General features: G+C 37.0%; 1 pseudogene; it reads left to right on the top strand.

Moving 5' to 3' along the window:
* Positions 1-19980, top strand: part of LOC122347532 — a 663620-nt pseudogene that overhangs the window by 77703 nt on the left and 565937 nt on the right.

Below are 19980 nucleotides of genomic sequence, written 5' to 3'. Positions count from 1 at the left end.
GCTTTAAACTGCTCTAAAACTGCGTTTTAGTTTACATAATATGTGTATGTGTACTGTGTTTATTATGTGTATATGCATGTATATATTTCAGTCAAATTCTACAACATTTAGTCCCAATATACTTTCATTTACATATTTATAAATTATTATTATTATTTTAGGGAAAGCTGTTGCCAACTGAAGCAAGCCAGCTGAGAAGCACGTTTGCAGATCCATTTGTGAATGGAAGACACTACAGAGACATGCCATTGATGGCTGAACAGATTGTCACACTGTCAGACGTGAAGGAAGCTCGGCCAATACACCAGCAGATTTCTCAATTAGCTTGTGGCCTTGAAAAAGGGAGGATTGAGTTTCTAAATGCCTCTGTTAGCACCAGAGATACTGCCGATTTGTGAATGGCCTCGTCTGGGCACGCAGAATAACTAAAGAGCCATTGATTCTGCATCATCAAAAAGCAATTACAACATTTGGAATGCAGTGATTGAAGAAAAAAGGGTGTAGCTTGACGTATTAGAACACCTCGCAACACTCGTGCTCATGTCAATATACAGTGATAAAATATGCTCTCTATATTTAGACTCACGCTCCTCCTCCCTCTCATTATTCGGGCAAATATTCACTGAATATTGAGCCAGGCTTATGAAATTGTTTCAATGGCTGACTGTAACACCATTTGCCTGGCTAGAGTATGTTCCAATCTGTTTTGTTCAATAATTACGCAGCGTTTTTGTCATTCTGTTCTCACAGCTCAGCCATTTGCTGCCCTGCTCAGCTTGACAGTAACAGATGTGAAAATTGCATTGACTATCAGTGTAAACAACAGCTGATACCAGTTGAGAAGCCGTTAGATATGGAAGAAGGATATTTGTTTCAAATTAGTTTGTCCACAAACCTCTTCAGTGTCGCCCGACGCCACCGGAACCAGATACAAATAGCATATTTCTTGCATTTCGCTCATTCACTGACAGAAGAAAACTAAATATTTAGTTGTTATCCAGCTAATTATAGCAAACAATGCAATAAACTATTTGCTCGTGATGCGCTTGATATAATGTATTGCATGTTGCATGCACTTTGCATATGGCTATTTATTAGACAAGCACTAATTCTGACCTTTGCATATAGCAGTCAGACATAATTATGCAAACGCCTGTGCATACGCACATGGCTTGGAGCAAGGCATAGGGATAGCCGCATTAATTTCATACAAAGCTGCCGTCTATGATTAGGTGCCCTTCACCTAGACCGTCTGTTTAATAAATCTTATTTTAAATTACTTCTGACATGCACATGTTAGGAAAAGCAACAGCTGTAACCTTTAGTTCTCTTCTCAAGAACTCCTCAGAGGTCTGGACACAAAGAAAAGAGATTCATCACGATCCTCTTTTTGTCCCTCGTTTCAGCATGGAATATTAAATAAATCTTTGTTAGAGAAATCAGCAGGGTGACTTGAACCATTTCAATGACATTTACAAATAATTCAGCAATGCCAAGGTTTGGTGTCGGGTCGAATTCAGCATATAAACAAGATTTATTTATTTTTTGCAATTCTGACTAATGGTTTCCTTTAACATTAATGTGGAAATGGTGATTTTACAGCTGTTGGGTTAGCTTATAGAAAATAAAAACATTGGAAATTTCCTTGTGTCATCTAGAGTAATGTCAGTCAGAATGCCTCAGCAATATTTTGAGTCTTCATTACTTGGTGTGCACACGTCCGTCCACACTTGTCACATTCGATGCCATGTGAGTTAGCTTCTTCTCTGTTGAGTAATGCATTAAGTTATTGGCCCTGACAGAATTTGTATACATATATTTTAGCATATCCTGGCTGAAAACATCAACATGTGCTGCAAATATATCAGCGTAACAGATCTTCTTGTTGGGGTTCCTTTGTTTTTCGAGATGTAAATGTTTGGCTCTAATATTGGTATTTTACAAATAATACAAGTATTATACAAATATTATTTTGTTTTATTTTTTAAAATAAAATAAAATAATTTGGATATTTATCTATAAAATGTATTTGAATACTGCTGTTAGATATCTAAAAAAACTTTTTATTTTTAATTTAATACTACCTTTAAGAAAATGTGATGGCTATATTTCATTTTAATATAATTTTTTTATTCATGTTAAAACTTTTTTTTTAAATTTTTGTCAGGAACATGCTTTGGTCTACTTGGTCTCATGGCATTAACCTACCTGGGTGCACTTTTTTAGCAAGAAGTACATATCACTGCAGTTTCCGAAAGAAATGAACACAAGAGGCAGGAAAACACTGATATGTTTTATCCTTTTTCACACAAAATTGCAGCTTTTTGATTAATAAAGCGTAATTTAGAGAAAAGGAGCTCCAGTTTAAATCCAGTGTAACAACAGTTCGACAAAACAGTTCAAATCGGTGTAAAAGGAAGTTGAAATGGCACGGTTGCATCAGCAAATGTTTTATTATATCAGTTTTGCATTAGTTAACACTATTGGGTAGGTTTAAGGTTCATATTTCCAACATGATAGAGCATTAACTTAAGCATTAACGACAGTGCCAGGGTTCACATATTGAGCCTGTGTTTAAGTGCCGCTCAGTGGACATTTCTCTTTGAAACTGCAGCGAAGCGTGCAGTAAGGCATGTAAAAACGATATTGCACACAAAAAGTGCACAGAGGCACATATTTTTATGAGATCAGGTTGGTTTTGGTCTACAGCTATTTGTTACTTGCACAGATGTGTGTGTGGTCCTTACCAAAGTCGTGTAGACGTGCAGGTGTGGGTATTTCCCATCCAATGCAATTTTTACTCACCAGACAGTGAAAAAAGAACTGCATGTTTAGTGTTCAGTGACATCAGGGAACATGTTACTTTTAAACTATACAATTTCGCCAACGAATTTATACTTACATTTGCATGTACAAATTTGACAGATGCATTCATCCAGTTCTTGCCTTCTCTTGGCATTGCTAGCGCCACGCTCTACTGTTTAAACTATGGGAAGGCAATAAGAAACATCCCTAACTAAGTCAGAGGAACATTTGGTTGTCATTTTTAGAGATTACATTTGCTTTTCTGTAACATTGTGTAGGCAGTGCTTATTAAGATGTCTTGCCAAACACAAACTGTCATGTGGTGCTCCATTTAAAAAGTGTGCAGCAAACATAACTAATAAGAAATAACTTCACAATAATTCCAGATGTTAAGAATAGCCTAAGCGTTTAAAGAAGTTACTCACACAAATTTGCATTTTGATTACCTATAAATAGTCCAAATCCTAAATATTTCATAGTTTTATGTCATAACTTTAAATTTGACATTATTAGATGTCAGATGTTTGGATCCCAATGTAAAGGTTATCATTGCGTATATTGAAAGGTAGATATTTAACATGCGTTTCTGTTGATGTCAGTCAGCTGTCAATGAAGCTGAACCAATGAACTAAACATTCAAAGGACAGCAGCCATCATATTTGCTTACTAAATGCCAGCATTGCGTGACCTGCCAGGCAGTAAGAGCTGCTTTACAGGGATTCTTTCAGCCTGTCTCTATTCCTCTGACCTGCAAAATTGTTGCATGAAAAGCAAGACCACTTGCTACCCAGAGGCAGTACTGTGCATATTAACCTATATATAGCTCTGCATTAGAGTGCAATATTTACATTCCAGTATTTTGTTGTCAAATTTACATTTATTTTCATGAATTGCATTTTATGATTCGATTGGACTGATATACGGTTGAATAAAACATTTGAAACTATGACATAATGCCTAAGTTAAATTTAAGGCAAAATTCAATTTAAGACAGCATTCAGCATTATGTCCATCTCAAAAGAATTTAAAAACAAATCATGAGTCAAGCTTCATTTGTACATTCTCAATAAATGTTACTAGCCAGTGTCAAGGTGGGACGATGATCGACCTGCAGTCTGTTTGGATTTCGAAAGAGCCTCTCGTTTGTTTATTGTTTTGACTGATATTTTGTTGTCCTCTGCGCAGATGAATTTATGATCCTTTTAATGGAGCCATACTGCTGGTATTATGTCTGGAGAGAGTGGGCTTAAAAGCCAGAGTATGTACACAATAGCCAAGTTAATAAACTTGTATAAATTACATTCTTGGTGGTGCAAGCCATCCATTATGTTATGTCTGACATTAGCTTAATGTATTCCAAGCATCACCAGCGATCCATTTTACGGTGATTGCTTAAGTTTCACATCACGCTTGATTTGTGTGTCTGTTGTTCGGTGTAGCCTGTGTATGAATTTCCAACACAATTCAGTCAGAAGGGGTTAGTTCACTCTTTTTCTGTTAGAATTTACTCACTCTCATGTCCTCATTTTTCCTAAGAACTCAGAGGTTGACATTTTGAAGTGCCTAAGTCTGTTGGGTTGTTTTGAATTATTCAAAAACACCATGGACGTGTCATAAAAGTAGTCCAAATGAATTTCACGTTGCTGGCTTAACAGTTTGACAAGAGCTCTGAAATTTAAGCTGATAATCTGATATTCTTTCTCTTTAGTTGACAACTTAAAGCGGAGGTCAAGAATCGTTCAGAACAGTTATATGAAGCGAAACAAATGATTCATTGAAAAGATCCAACTCAAAATAATTATTCATTCACAAGTCAGATGTTTCTCATGAACTTAAGTTAACATGCCAAAGAGAGCTATAGCAGATTTCAATGCCAAGATGCAAAAATGCAGGCTCATGCAGGTTTGGAAGACATGAGGTTGTATAAATAATACAGAAAATCTCACTTGAAGTGAGCTATTCCTATAAGAGATTCTCATCTCATTGGGGTTCCTGTAAACTAGTCTGTGAAAGTGTGGTAGTTGTTGACCAGCTTGTTGTTGCTTTCCACACATCTCATTTCTGAATGGACTGCGCTCATCCCGCGGTCTTGAGTGTGCCACCTGTGGCTGTGTAAGAGAGAGCTTGGTAGGGGATGTAGTCTGGGATGATGGAGCATGTTATAATCTGTCAGAGGTGAGCTCAGAAGCAGCAGGGGTTTTGGGAATTGTGTACTTCAATGCCTGAATGGGATTTATGTTTCTGACTCCTCCTACAGATTCCCCAGGTGAGTTATGCCTCCACGGCTCCTGAGCTGAGCGACAACACCCGTTATGACTTCTTCTCCCGCGTCGCACCGCCAGACACCTATCAAGCACAGGCTATGGTGGATATAGTCAGGGGCCATGCGCTGGAATTATGTCTCCACAGTGGCATCGGAGGAATTACGGAGAGAGCGGCGTGGACGCATTCACCCAGAAATCTCGGGAAGAGGGTAAGAGTGTGTTTGCATTCACTTTGGGAATATTTTTGAAATTTGACAGTCTTACTCTGCCCAAATTTCCGCATGCAGCGTAGCCTGGTCTTCACTGTAGCTTTTTATGGCTAAGAATTGCCCACTCAGACAGGAAATGACCGTCTGTGTTTGCAAATTAGCACTGGTATCCTTGTGAAAAGATGTGTGCATAACTGTTTTAATGTGCAGTTGCAGTGTGCTTGATTCTTAAAAGTATATATTTTTAAAAAAGATAATATAAATGAAATACAAAGACACTAAAGTGCACATAAATAAAACATAGTTTTTTAACACACTTTTTGCAATAATGTCAGATTAGAGGTTTTGCGTAAAAGCACACTTTAAATTATTGTTTTAATAACATTTTGTCCTGCTTTAAATAAGTGCCAACATACTAAAGCAGGTGAGACAAACTTGATAAGAATATTGACTGTAGTGTTTTGGGATATTACAGCAGCTTAATATTCCAACTTAATCATTACCATTGTGTACTTACAAATATATTTAAATACATGACATAAAAGTTTCAACAGAAATGACATTTTGTTTGTCAGTATGTTTGTAAAAAAAAAAAAGAGTAATAAAAAAGTTGTTACAATTAACATGCAATTCATTGTTCAAAACATTACATTCACTCCACACCCTTTAAAGTGTATTATTTATGTAATAAGTACTCTTTTTAAAAATAGGCTAAAGTGTACTTCTTTATTGCAATGGTTTCCTAGTTTTTGTTTTTGTTCTCACATTTTTCTGCAATTAACTGAAACTCAAACAATGTACAAAATTGCATAATGAATTTCTTATTTCTTTCTGGCATCAGTCTATGAGTCTCTATTGCATATTGCTATTGATCTCTCTTCCTTTTCTTCCTCTATCAAATTTAACTTTATGACATTTTACACTAAAACCTTAACGCTATTCCATTGCCTTCAAAACATTGATATTTGTTTCTGCAAATGCACATCTATTTGTTTTGTGAAATGAATCCTGTACTTTAAGCTTATCAAAAGCAGCAATATTTTCCAAAGCTTTTCCTTCCCAACTGCATTTCCTTCCTGAGAAATGAAACTTCAAGTGCACTCCAGGGGAAAGCGGTCTTATGATTTGTGCGAGGAATACTGAGTTCAGCTATTGATTTCCTTCTAAATTTCCTTCCGAGTTTCCAGGTCTGTAACTGTCACTAGTGCTTCAGGTTAAAGCTTAGCTGACAGGCTAGAACCAACATGTAGCCCCTGGGCGGTGGGTTCCAGGTTTTTGTTACCGGGTAATAGCTACAGAACTTTTTGCATTGCACAGATCAGAAAAAGAAATTTGAATGCACTCAGTCTAATTTGTTATAAATTTAGATGCTACATTAAATATTTAGTAAAGAATTTGTCATTTCTCACATTATACAGTTATTTGGATCTTAAAAAGTTTTCATAACCCTCAAGCACCGGTGGATGCAAACAGATGGAAGCTAAAATTGTTCCAGTCAAGTTCTATGAATAGTCTTTCAGAGAAGACTCAAAACCGCCTAGAGGAAGTTCTGAGGGAGATGGAGTCATACTCCTTTCTTTTCTCTAGGGTAACAGTGTCCTCCTCACGTGTCCATGGTTTCTCCTACGCATTGAGGCTATCAACATCTGTTCCTATCTTAAGAACTGCCTCTTCCTCATAAATGGAGAATCAGCGTGACACTCTGTGCCAAAAGCTTGAGTTTGTTTGCTTGGTGTGAAAAAGACTTAAAGTCTAGAAAAGTACATCTGAGGTGTGGTTCTTGTGAAGTTACGGTTCAGAGTTGGAATAAATAGCTGAAGTTAACCGTTGTCGATAACGTCTAATTGCCACCTTTGTATGCTTCCCAGTCACACATAAGAACATTTCTTTCCGGTTCCATTGTAGAAAAATTACACTTCCTCTTCTAACAGGCACAGCAGTGCTCAAATATGTGTCCAAACACATTTTGAATGACTGTAGATGTGCAGTGCATAATGGATTAGCTCATTAATGCATATGTTAGTTAAATTACGTGATCCAAAATATCTTTGGTGTATGAGAATTAGTGGTTGGGGTAGTTTCATATAAATGTATCAAATTGCATTCGCCAATAGGAAAGACAATCAATTTGGAAGAGAGGAACATTTTAAAACCATGAAATGAAAAATGGGCTTGCATTTAGAGAGAGCTGAATTAATAAGAAACGACTCTGTTTGGAATGTAATTGTGGAAGTCATATTCGTCAAAAGGAGAGCTAAGAAAAGTAGTCAAAAGTTCATTTTTAAAGGTCATATTTACTTTGCTGATAGAAAAATCGTATGTTCATACAATGACTTTCTGAATTTTAGATATTAATAGTTTGCATAATTTCCCCATCTCGGCTTAAAGTGTGCAGACAGAAAATATATGGAGACTTGAACACTGAGACTTGGTCTGTGCTTTGGTCTGTTTGTTTGAACAGCTGGAGACATCAACAGAAGCTGTGTGTTTAAAGCTTGTCTATGTCTCAATAAAACTGTTTAGACGTAACATATGTTGCAAAAATGACATCATATTTTACTATATGCTTTACTGGTACCGCTTTGTTTGTTTGTTTTTGTCTTATTTATATTTATTTTATTATTTTTGAGTTAAGATGTATAGTCATTACTAAATGGATGATACGTTTGAATATTTTCAGACGTATCTATATATTTTTATAGTGCATCACCTGCACGAATAATGACATCACACGTGATTAATCGCATACATAAAAAAAAAAAGATTTTGTTTACATGTTTATGTGTGTATTGTGTATGCTTTAAGAATATTTCGGATAGTCTGTGTAACCAAAATCATATATTAAATCATTATTTTAATCTCTAACCATAATATAAGAGAGTGCTAGTGAAGGAAAAAATGTGTTGTAAAATGGTGATATAAAATAGTGATATAAAATGGCGGCTTTAAGATCAAGCAGAATCCACTGTCTACTGGTTGCATCAGCAGTCAATCAATTTAACACTCAATCGATAAATGGTAATCCTTATATGGCTAGTACTCCTGGGGAAACATTATATCACCTAATTAATATTCATGAGCCATGTTTATAATGTGTCCCCACTTTTAAGGTCATTTCCAGGTTACCGACTACTCTGATTTTCATACTGTGACAAATTTAGTCGTAATATGCTAGCACAGAAAGTACTTCAGAAGAAAATGCTAATAGCACCTCCAAGACTGATTATAACTCATTGCTGATGGTTGGATATGGACAGAAGAAATGGTGACAGTTATTCATGCTTTATGTTTTTCTTCATACACCATATAAAAAGGCCCCATTATGTATCTTTTGAATATCCTGACCACTCCCACAGCTGTGTTTAGAGGAGGCTGGACGGATGGCGTGAGACTTGAGGGCCGTGATATGAATAACCATGAGCGTCACTGCAGGGCCATGCCGTCTTCTTATAGCTTCACGGGAGTGTTTGCACATCTGTCCAGGGCGTAGAGAAAGAGCAAGTGCCAAGACGAAAGAAAAGGGACAACAGGGAATGAGGAAGAAGAGACAGAAACAAACAAACAAAGATAATTAATAGCTTAAGTCTTGGCTGGGTGGGTCGATAGAATGTCTCCCATGGTGCTTAGCTCACATATATCTCCATCCTGTCTCTGGACTGCAGTAATACAGTAGATGAGTAGGATGTCTAGCTGAATAATTCTATTATATTGTCCCCATTGAGTTACATGTATACAGTTTTTAAGTGTCAACTAAAGTATTTTCAATCATATTAGTTGCCTTTGTTCCAAAGATTGATCCTAAGTGTAGGATCTTCAATTATAGTGGAAGTCAAAGGCCTGAGACTTTTATTTATTTAGTTGTACTTTCTTTATCTGTTTGTTTGTTTGCATGCAAAATCACTTAGAGGAAACGTTGAATTGAAATATGATTTATTATAAACATTTTTGGCTGCCTGTTTTTTTTTTTCTTTTTCTTATGTTTTAATTCATTTTATTTTACACCATAATGTGTTTATTAGCATAGAATAGAATTCGATCCCCTATGTTTAAATAAAATAATTTTTTTTTTTTTTTTTCGTATATGATCTCTTTGCAGGGCACAATGTAGATGTTTATGAATTATGTTTGTGTAGCATTGCCTGCTTGGAGTAATTCCTTTATAATTCATGGCAACAAATGAATAAATAACGCAGATGAGACCGAGCAGTGGTGTACCACAGAGAGCGAAGGGACCGAGCATGGTATCCTGCACATCGTAGCAGGCTGATAAATAATGCTTACTTATTGTAATATATTGTAATATATATGTGTTGTACAGCACATTCTCTCAGATATTATTATCTGACTGGAGTGAAATAGGGACAGATTCAGTGGGGAAAGTGCAGTGATGTGTGTTGATCTTCTGAAATGAAGAGGCAAATGTTTTTCATCATTTTAGGTTTAGTTTTAGTTCAGTATGAATTAATGTTCCGTTTAATGTTTGCACAGTGACTGAATTAAAAGCATACCGTATGGAACACCATTTACTTTGCACTATCAACAAACAACAAATGCCGATATGCACATTTGTATTAATAATGCAAACATTTTTGACATTGCTAAAAAAATATATATAACTGCAATAATAGAGTAAAACAAATATTTTTAATTATTAATATCATCAAGAATCAGCTTTTTCTAACTATTGGTCAGCAATTCTTTTTATTGCTGCTCATTTTATTTTCTTTTTTAAAATAATATCTGCATTAATGCAGAAATATAGCAAAGATTAATATTATTAAGTCATCCGTCATCTTTTCTAGCCATAAGTCTTTCTAAGCGAAGGCACTGCCTCTCTATTCTCCTCAGAGAAAACGCCCCAGTAAAGAGACCCTGTTATATTGAGGGTCTGTAGGCTATGGGTGTTTGATTACAGTGACCATATCTAACCTTAGCCCATACATTTTAAATGATGGACATGAAGAGCCGCCTCTTTGGCACATAATGTTTGATCGTCTTATGATTTGTTCGTCATTCCCTGCAGACTCAAGTATACCTATAGAGCGTAAGACAGGGCTCTTCAATTCCAGGCCCGAAGGCATTCCCGACTTCATTTTTTGTGTATATGTGTGTGTTCCTGCCCTGACCAACACATGATTCAATTCAGTCCTGCCTTCAGGGAAAAAGCAGAAAAACACTATGTTTTTGTAAACGCCTCACTGTTTTTCTGCTCTGTCTTTCATGCCGTTTTCAAAGGAGGGCTTTGTGACATCTTAACCCTGTATCGATATCAGTTATTTGCTTGTAATGTCTGTAACCAGTGTGTGCTATCTAATACGCAGTAGGTTAGCGGTAATCAAATTGAACAAGTTTGCGCGGCGATAAGTAGTCTACCCCAAAAGATCATCCGAAGCATTGAGGAAAAAAATGCAGCACCAGTTCTCTTTGTTGGCTCTCCTTCAAGCAGAACCTCATTCGATATTTTCAATATCTTCTGGGTTTCAGTAATGGGCCAAATTTATAATGCGCCTGCTGCTGAGGACCTTGAAGGGTCGAATTCTGAAATGAAGGAATAGATTTGGTGAGTTTTGAAAGGTGACTGCCACTAGCATACATCACCATGGAAAATAGTCGCCCAGTGGTACTGTGGAGGTTGGCTTGGGCCACGCTGAGTGATGAGCAATCTTCAGCCATGGCATGGCACAATAACAAAGTAAACAGCCTACGCTGCTCTCAGCATACATAAATCTCAATATTTGATAAATAAGATTTGCCTGCTGTAATTGATTCCATGTGGAGATCAAATACAGAAACCTCGGAGGCCCTGGTAAATCTAATCAAGAGGGAGGTTAGTCATATGGTGAGTTACCTAAGGCTTTGCAATAATGGATCAACAATTATAACCTTCATAATTAGTGGAGACAAACATGCAGATTATTATATATAGCGTCACGAGATTCGGTCTGGCGTGTGCTATTCTTTTTGCGATTCCTCTCTGACAGGCTGCTCTCAAGAACCGTGAGTGTCTGATTCTGGGTGAGGTGCAAATGCAGCATAGATTTTTGTTGATAAAAGTGCCCGCTAAAAGGGATTTTTGAAATATATATCCAAGTTAGATATCCCAGTCGGCGCCGTGGATTGCTGGGGTTCTTTATCATGTTGAAGTCTGTGGGAGTTCTTGAGGAAAACATGACAGACATCCACTCACTCGTGAAAATCGACGCTGTCGTCCCTTTTAAATCTAACATGGTAAACCCAGACAGAAGCATAAAGTCTCAATCCAAAGCCAAAACTTTTGCTTCAAGAAAGAAGACAACCTTTTTTTCCTCTGTTGTGTGCTGTTTCAGAAATGTGTGGAATAATGGATCAGCTTCCTTTTCTCAAGCGAATTTAGAAAATGTTTATGACTGGAAATGCGCTATTTAAATAAATGGTTCATGAAGAAATGAAATTTTTCATCATTTACTCAGATTTAATGAGACTTTTAGTGAATGAGAACTTTCATTTTATGTTTCTCACACATAGGCTTTGGAAGACTCGCAATATAGCGCATGACTTGTGTGGACCAATTTTATGATGCCTTTAGAAGTGATTTCTTGTCGTTCCTTAAGCTTTGAGTGCGTGTTTATTATAATTGAAAAGAAAACAGCTACCAGTACATTGTTCTTATTTCTCTTAGAAATGACACAAGGGAGAATACATGATGAAAGAATATTTAGTTGAGTCTTGGGTAGAACTGTCCCTTAATTGCTACTAAAGACAGGCAGCTTGAGCATATGGATGCGTTGTTAGAATCTTCTCTTTATTTCTGGAAAGGATAATTGGAGTCTGCCACAAATCAGAGGATCAACTTTTTTACATCCTGTCACTTTGGGCTCACTCAGGCTCTGAATGTGTCATTGCTATTATTAGAACCTTCTTACAATTAGGTTATGACTCTTTTTCAGTGTTTTAACATTAAATTTATTTGTTAATTTAATTTAATTTAATTTAGAATTTTAATTTAAGATTACCATTCTAACATTTAGTCTATAATCACATTATTAATTATTGGTACTTCTACTTTATTAAATGGTTCTTAGTACATTGTGCATGCCATTCGTTTCTATGGACACAGTGGACAGAAAGAGCAAAGCCTCCTTTCAAAAATCTGTTTTGAATACTGGTTCCAAAAAAAAGTAAATAAATAGAAAACTGACCTACCCACACAAAGAACTCTTATAACTCAGTCAGTTCCTCCATCTTGTCAGTACCCATCTGTTCTCAGATCACCCCCTCCTGCTGTTCATTATTTTTGATTAAGCATCAAATATGACTTCCCTGGAAATGCTTGTGCATATTTTGGTCAATTCGCACAAGGCATGCATACAGGAATGCATCAAAACACCATTTGTTCCTTTTTAGAAAACCATTTATTCCTATTAGAATGAAATATGTTAAATTTGATCTTTCTTTTTGCAATTCCTATTGCTAGCATTTGAACAAACTCTTTACATGTTTTAACTACTGTAAAATACTTTCTGTAAAACATATTAAAACAGAAAACAGTTGCATACACACCCACCCAAGTCGCTGTGTGACTTTCTCTGCTTCATAGCTGTCTCATTCAGTGACATGTGGAGTTCTTACCTTGAGGCCTTCAGTCATTCAAAATATCTCCTGCCTCAAAGTAGCATATGCACGCAGCAGAGGGCTGCAAGTGACTGCAAGACTCCCGCCGTTAGGAAGCCTCTCCATATGGCATCTTTGAGGTTCTCTTTTCTGTCTAAGTGCGCCTTTGATGCAAATCAGTGTTCCTCTCTCAGCGAGACAGGTCAAACTCTTTGAAAACGCCCTCTCCTTGGAACGGCAACCATCGGTTTGTGGGGAAGTTTACAAGGGCTCAGTGTTTTCTCGGAAAGGATGTAGAAGTTTAATGAGCTTATTATTATGCGCTTTTTGCAGTTAATCTGCATATGACTATTTGCTGATATGACAGGAGGTTAATTCAAGGCATCTGTGAAAGGAAGATAGATATGTAACAGTTGAGATTACGAAGATGAGACTTTCTACAACAAAAAGAGTTAGGCATTTGTTAAACATACAGTAACGATGCATGATAACAAAACAAAACAGCTGATAATGGGAACTGATGCAATTTAAGAACCCAGCAGAGCAGAACTTTAACACATTGGGGTTCCAAAACTAAACAATGAAGTTTTTCTGTAACATCCAGATTTTCTACTGTTAAGAAAGCTAATTATATCCACTTGATTTTGCTCTTTTATATATTGAAGGTACTTGTTATCAAGTGGGATTTTGGTAGAGAGAACCAATAATCTGGTGAGAAATTTAGAAGCCTGAGGCAAGATGTGACATGACAGCATAATTACCCATGCTGACATCCCTTTATATATAGAGGGAAAATATATAAAACACAGATGCTTTTATGTAAAGCAAATAGCATAGCATACTTTTTTCCCGTTTTATACATTCTCATTGTACTTTACTGCTTGCGCTACAGATGAAATTTTTTACCTCAGACCTCAGAATGTATCAAAATGTAAGTTTGGTCTAGGTATGGTCTCAGCATAAGTTATCAGAAATACCACAAAGGTGATAATTACCCCCAGCACAAGGTGGCTGCGATATCTTGACCATTGCAGACAATTCCACAGCTCTAAATGGCTACTTAGCCACTATCGAAAGTGACTTAATGCTGCAATAAATTCAGGATCTTCTATTTTTCAGCTCCTTGGACCAGCAGGTCTTGGCCTTGGTCTTAAGGGGTCTGGTATTGATCTCAGTCAACCGTGCAGAGAAAATGATAAGGATAAAGCCAAGTCACTTGACTTCAACATAGTGTATACACACTCTGATGCATTTAAAATATTGTTCTGTTCAGGTGCACCGTAAAAATGTTTTGTCAAGTAACCTTGAAAAATGTAGTGATTGTATTCACTAATGTCAAAAAATATGATTTAATATATCTAAATAGACTTGACTACACTATAGTCACACCAACAAAAGTAATTTTTAAAGGTCAGATGAGTTAGAAGTAGCTCCTTGTGATAAGTTTTTATAGCATATGTTTGCTGACAAAAATAGCAACCAGTGCATGAATGTGTTTGCACAGGACTTTTCACAATAAACTGCAGAAATGTGTGATTCCATATTTTTGCAACTAGTAATAATGCCACTTTTTCTTTATTCCCCCCACAGGAAGTGTGTGTATCTCACAGTCTGTAAAATCCCCGTGAGGCAGGAAACCAGGGAGTTTGATAAGATAATTCAGAGACTGGGAGAAAATCCGAATCACGAGGGTTGTTATTATATTTGCAAATGAGGACGATATAAGGTGAGTAGCTTTTTGTTGTTTTTATATTAGCATCTATCTTGAAGAACTATACAGTATAAATTCTTTTATTGCAGCTACGGTGAAGTAGTTAACCTTATTTCCGCTATTAATTAATTTGTGCAGAGTTACAAAGTTAATAAAACAAACACCAACATGGCTATTGCTTTCTGAGAAAGGACTTTGCAGGGAAGTGAAAAACTCATTTCCCCCTGACCTCTATTCTAACACGTTTAATTTGCCCCATGGACGTTTGAACGCGCTAACACTGAGCACCTGGAGTATCTAATCAGAACTATTAGAACCCAGCTGTTCTCATGAAAATTGACAAAAAGCCTTCACTTAAATGTGCTATTAGACTTCCATTGAATAATAATCATTTTAATTTGAAGGAATAATTATAGTCAAACTTTTTCAATTTGTTGCTTGCTTAAGCGTTCAGGATGACTGTTTAATCATGCTTCTCTAATTATTGTTTGTCAGCCGTTGTCCTTGAGTTCATAATGGCTTGTTTATCCATGTTCACATCGATGCACCTGTAATTCAGAAAGTATGCTTTTCTTATAATAAAAAACTTCTTGATAACATGAATATGAATCAAAACTGACCTTGTATACTTTAATACATATTTTGAATTTATGGATGATATTCCACAGATATCAATCATCGGAATTTAATAACTTGTTTTAAGTTTCCTTTTCAGCTGATATCACCTTATTTGACCATGTAGACTGTTGATTAATATTAACCAATAGCCAAACCGCTATTTGCATTTATATAGTTAATGCTTCATTTTGCTAGTGAAATGAGTGGTGAATGCCATTTCACGTTTAATGTAGGTAAATAAAATGCAGCGAGGGCGTAGTTGGCTAAGATGTGGCCGAATTCTTATGCGGTTATTAAAAATATTGATAAGTTACTGGCATATAAGCCCAGAAAATGAATTCATGGCTTATGGAAAAGCACTGAAAGTGAAGGCGCTTCTGTTTAAAAGACAAGCAAATTATTTTGTATGCGCCACGCCTGAAACATACTTTATTGAGCCATTATTATCTTGGGAAATGCTTTTTGCTGTCAGTTGTGCATGACTAATTTTGACATCAATTGCCACCGTGCCTGACGGAGAATGCTTAGAGAAATTTCAGCTCTGAGCAGTGTCAATACTGACCTTTCAATAACATATTGATTTGCAGTTACTGTAAATGGAGAATCACCAAAGCACCACAGAATGCAGACAATAATTGCAAACAAGTAATTAGAGTTGATGTGACTCAGAGCATGGGGCAAGAAGCCTATATTCAGCAATTTTATAAAATCTGCCACTCATCTCTTAACAGGCGGCTACTGCAGGCGGCAAAAAAAACCAATCAGACGGAGTCGGTCACTTCCTGTGGGTGGTCAGATAGCTGGGGCTCGAAGATATCGCCAGTGCTTCACCAGGAGGAAATGGCCGAGGAGCTGTCACCATCCTACCCAAACGACAGAACATCAGAGGCAAGTGACAGATTAAATCCTCCACTTGTCAGTGGTCGCTCTCATCCATTAGAGACCAGTTCTGAACCGGAGCGTGTGCTTAATGTTTTCTGACAACACTTTGGCTACTGATGATGCATTTAATAGAGCATAACAAATTCTGGGCGCATGCATAGTGGTAAAAAGAATAGTTCACTCAAAAACAAAAACTCCTCCAAATGCATTTGATTTCCTTTCTCTATGGAACACAAAAGACGACCTTGAAGTATCTTTATGCAGACAAGCCTGTTAAGTACTTAAAAACACACAATTCCACAGCAGAAGTGTTCAATGGGCTAAAAAGTGGTCAGTGTGCTTTTATTCCAAGTCTTCCTAAGCCATGTAAACACATTTTGTTAAAAGTAAATCCACCGACTAGACTAAGCTTTATTTTAAAGCCTGTGAAACCTGATTTTTGAACTGTATTTGAAAATTGTATATTATTATTTTTTATTTATTGTAGAAAAAATGAAAAAAAAAATAGAACATGTATATTATTATTATTATTATTATTATTGTGTGTATTTATACACACATGTATACTAGTAATATGTTGTCATGTTAAGTTAGTGTGTGCATTAAGTTTGAGATTAAGTTTATGTGGGAGCGTCACCATATAGTAAGACACTGACCCCAGAATATGCAAACTTAATATTGATGGGATTTTGTGTCCAGTTGATATCAGCATTAGTTTATTGTTTATTGTGCAGTCTTCTGTGTCTCATGTTTTTGAAACACCAAAACTATGAACTATAACTAGGAACTCTTCCATAAAAATTATCCTTTTGTGTTTTACTTAAAAGCGTCAACTAGTTTGAACTGACATGAGGATGAGCAAATGATGACAGATTCATGCATGTGAACTATTCATAGCCAAAGAAATAGAACATTCTCGGTGAGCCAGAAAATGATGTTAGATGCAAATGTTCCGTCAAATCATGTTGCTCTCTGAAGTTCATTGGTTGAGAGCTTTGACTCTGACAGAGCGCATTAAAGTGACACAGATCTCTACCGATCTACCCCCTCAGGCTTTGATCGCTACTTCACCAGCCGCACACTAAAGAGAACAACCGAGGAGAATATCTGGTTTGCGGAGTTCTGGGAGAACAATTTCAACTGCAAGCTCAGCCGCCATGCCTTGAAGAAGGATCCGGCATTAAGAAATGCACAAGTAAGAATCTCTCCCTCTCCTCTGGCAACACTCCATTTTCAGAGCACCATAAAAAGAGAAAGTAGAGCAAAGGCAGAAGCCAAATCTATCGTAAAGACTTGGCCTGCTGTTCTCAGATCGCCTGAAATGGGCTTTGTTTTACCAGAGTCTGATTAGTCATACCACAGCAAAGCTGTTCTCACGTCTGATGATGTTTTCTGGCGCTTTGCTTGGCGCGCATCCATGCGCTAAGCACACGGAACCAACACAATCCAGCCAATTGGATAAGAGATGATGATTTTAATTGATTCAGAAGCTTCTCTCATGGGAAAAAGTCGCCCGTGCTTCCCCGTCAGCCACATGAGTTCAGCCCGGTCAGAGCCTGTCCTTTTGGCTGTGGAAAAGGTTGACTCCTAGCAACACATTTTCAGGATTTGGTCAATCAGTCACTGAGTTTGTCAAATCTTATGCTTGAGAGAGGGTTTCGCCTGCAGACCTTCTAGGGTGCAGCACTGTGGCTCACTAATTCTCAGCACGCCGCAGCCTACCATGCATTTACAGCACTTACTGCACTGCACGCAGTAAGCAGGGCAGGATATTGGCACCTCTCGGTTCCAGTATCGATGCGGTGACCTCCTGAGACGGAAGTCAGATTATGCAGGCGACTGGCTGAAAGGGGCTCACTGCCATAACTTCTGCAGCTTTCTAAATCTCACCGTTGCATAATCCCTGTCCAGCGGGCTAAGCTTATATTAAGCTGGCCCTTTAGTGTGCTGCAGAGTATCAGCCTGAAACAAAATCCATCGCTTCATACAACATAATAAATCACTTTTTCTTTATGCTGAATTGCTGCGCCCATGAGAAAATTCATCATTGTTACCTCCACATTCTTGAATAGCCATTGGTGATTAAATGCGCTGCTTCTATTCATGATTAAAAAATATAGTGGGCTGTTTTTTGTGTGCGTGGATGAGATACAAGAAACATGCCACTCAGGACAGCTTTTACTTTCTTTAGGGTAGTTTTGCAGTCAAATACATTTCACGCGGGAGTTTGACTACACCCAAGGAGCTCACATTCTAAAATTTTGTAGCAGCAGTTTATCTTTTAAAAAATGCCATCAAAATAGACATGTAATAGGCAGAACAATTTACAGTGCAATAAATTACATAAATATTGTTTTTGTATGTCTATGTAAATATTAATTGGGTGATCAGGCGCATAAAATTCACTTTACAGAGTTCTTTGAACATAAAAGTGTCCATGTCCTCTTCCGCCACAGAAAAATTCACCCAATGCTTTTTTTAAATCCCTATTTCAAAATCCTCTTTCTCTCAAATCAGGCTGTTCTGAGATTCCCTGTCAGAATGAAGAGTTCTGCACATGCACCCTCACGATAGTTGATTGACAAGACCGTCTTATCTTAGACCCGCCTGGGTGAGCTGTCATCAATTCATCCACGTTAGACCAGTTCCAGGGAAGACAAAGCGATTTAAGTCTTTAGTTGTTGTTGATGTAATAATAAAATCATAATTTCGCCCGACGGAGGATTAGCGCTACTTTTTGATCTATATAATTCGATCTACAAATCATTTGTGATCCAGCTTCATCTACAGAAAAAGTGAGATTTTTATGAATGCCTTTAATAACAATGTGCTAGTTTGCCAGTTTCGCGGCTGATGGTCACCCCACGGAAGAGAAGGGCAGGGTCAGCGGAGCTCATTCAGCATTTAAAGCAACATGGGATAGAGCGGCTTGATAAAAACAGAGCTGATTTTGACAGGGTAAAGGTGTTTTTTTACACTACTATTGAGAAATTTTAACTTAGAAGTATAAACTAATGCAAACTATAATTTATAGATTACAGGACAATTAACTACAGTTACAATGAATTAACTACAAACTAGAAGCTTGATTTATGATTTAGAAGTCCTGTATTACTGTATACTTATAATAATGCATTATTATTATTATTATTAATAAACAGCTTTTTCTTTATTCAAATTTCATAAATCCCATTTTTATCATTATTACCAGACATTTGTTGAATTACTTTTTATTGCTTGATTTAAAAATACATTTCGAGGTGTTTTTGTCTGTGTATGTGTTTGTGTGCATGAATGAGATGCACAACTCAGCTACATAGCACTCTGCTTTCTTTATATGGTATAGTTTTTGCATTCTGAGTTACTTGTACTGCTCCCACTACACCCAAGGAGCTCTCATCTGAAAACTGTGGGAGTCTTGAAGTGCATGCTAGCAGGGGAAGTGCATGTGTGCTGTATAAGACGATTATTCATGTGAGAACAATTTGGCATTTGCCACATGCACATTGTAACCAGATTTATACTACCTCATGAAATACAGAAATGGTGTTAGACTGTTTACACAGCTTTACATTAGTTCTGAGAACGACACACGATGAAAATACAATGCAGCCTTAACTGGGTCGCATCCTCTAACTTAACTTTGTCTCAAAGGGGATCATAATATTTGTCTGGAAGCACTTGATTCCAGAACCGGGAGGCCACTACGACTGTGGCTTGCCTAGAAAACCTTTATCATTCGCTAGGGAATCTGGAGTTGGCATAGCGACAAGTCTCCTCTTGAGTCACAAAATTGCTTTCCGATGCTATAATAACTCCTGACCGAGATTAACAGTCAAGATCTGCATGTATTTTCCATTAAGGTTTAGCTTGCATAGTTGGATTGCTATGATTAGACAAG

The sequence above is a fragment of the Puntigrus tetrazona genome, chromosome 6, assembly GCF_018831695.1.
Source record: "Puntigrus tetrazona isolate hp1 chromosome 6, ASM1883169v1, whole genome shotgun sequence".
In the NCBI taxonomy this organism is placed as follows: Eukaryota; Metazoa; Chordata; class Actinopteri; order Cypriniformes; family Cyprinidae; genus Puntigrus; species Puntigrus tetrazona.
The sequence above is the reverse complement of the archived record's forward strand: the minus strand, read 5'-3'. Positions and strand labels throughout refer to the sequence as shown.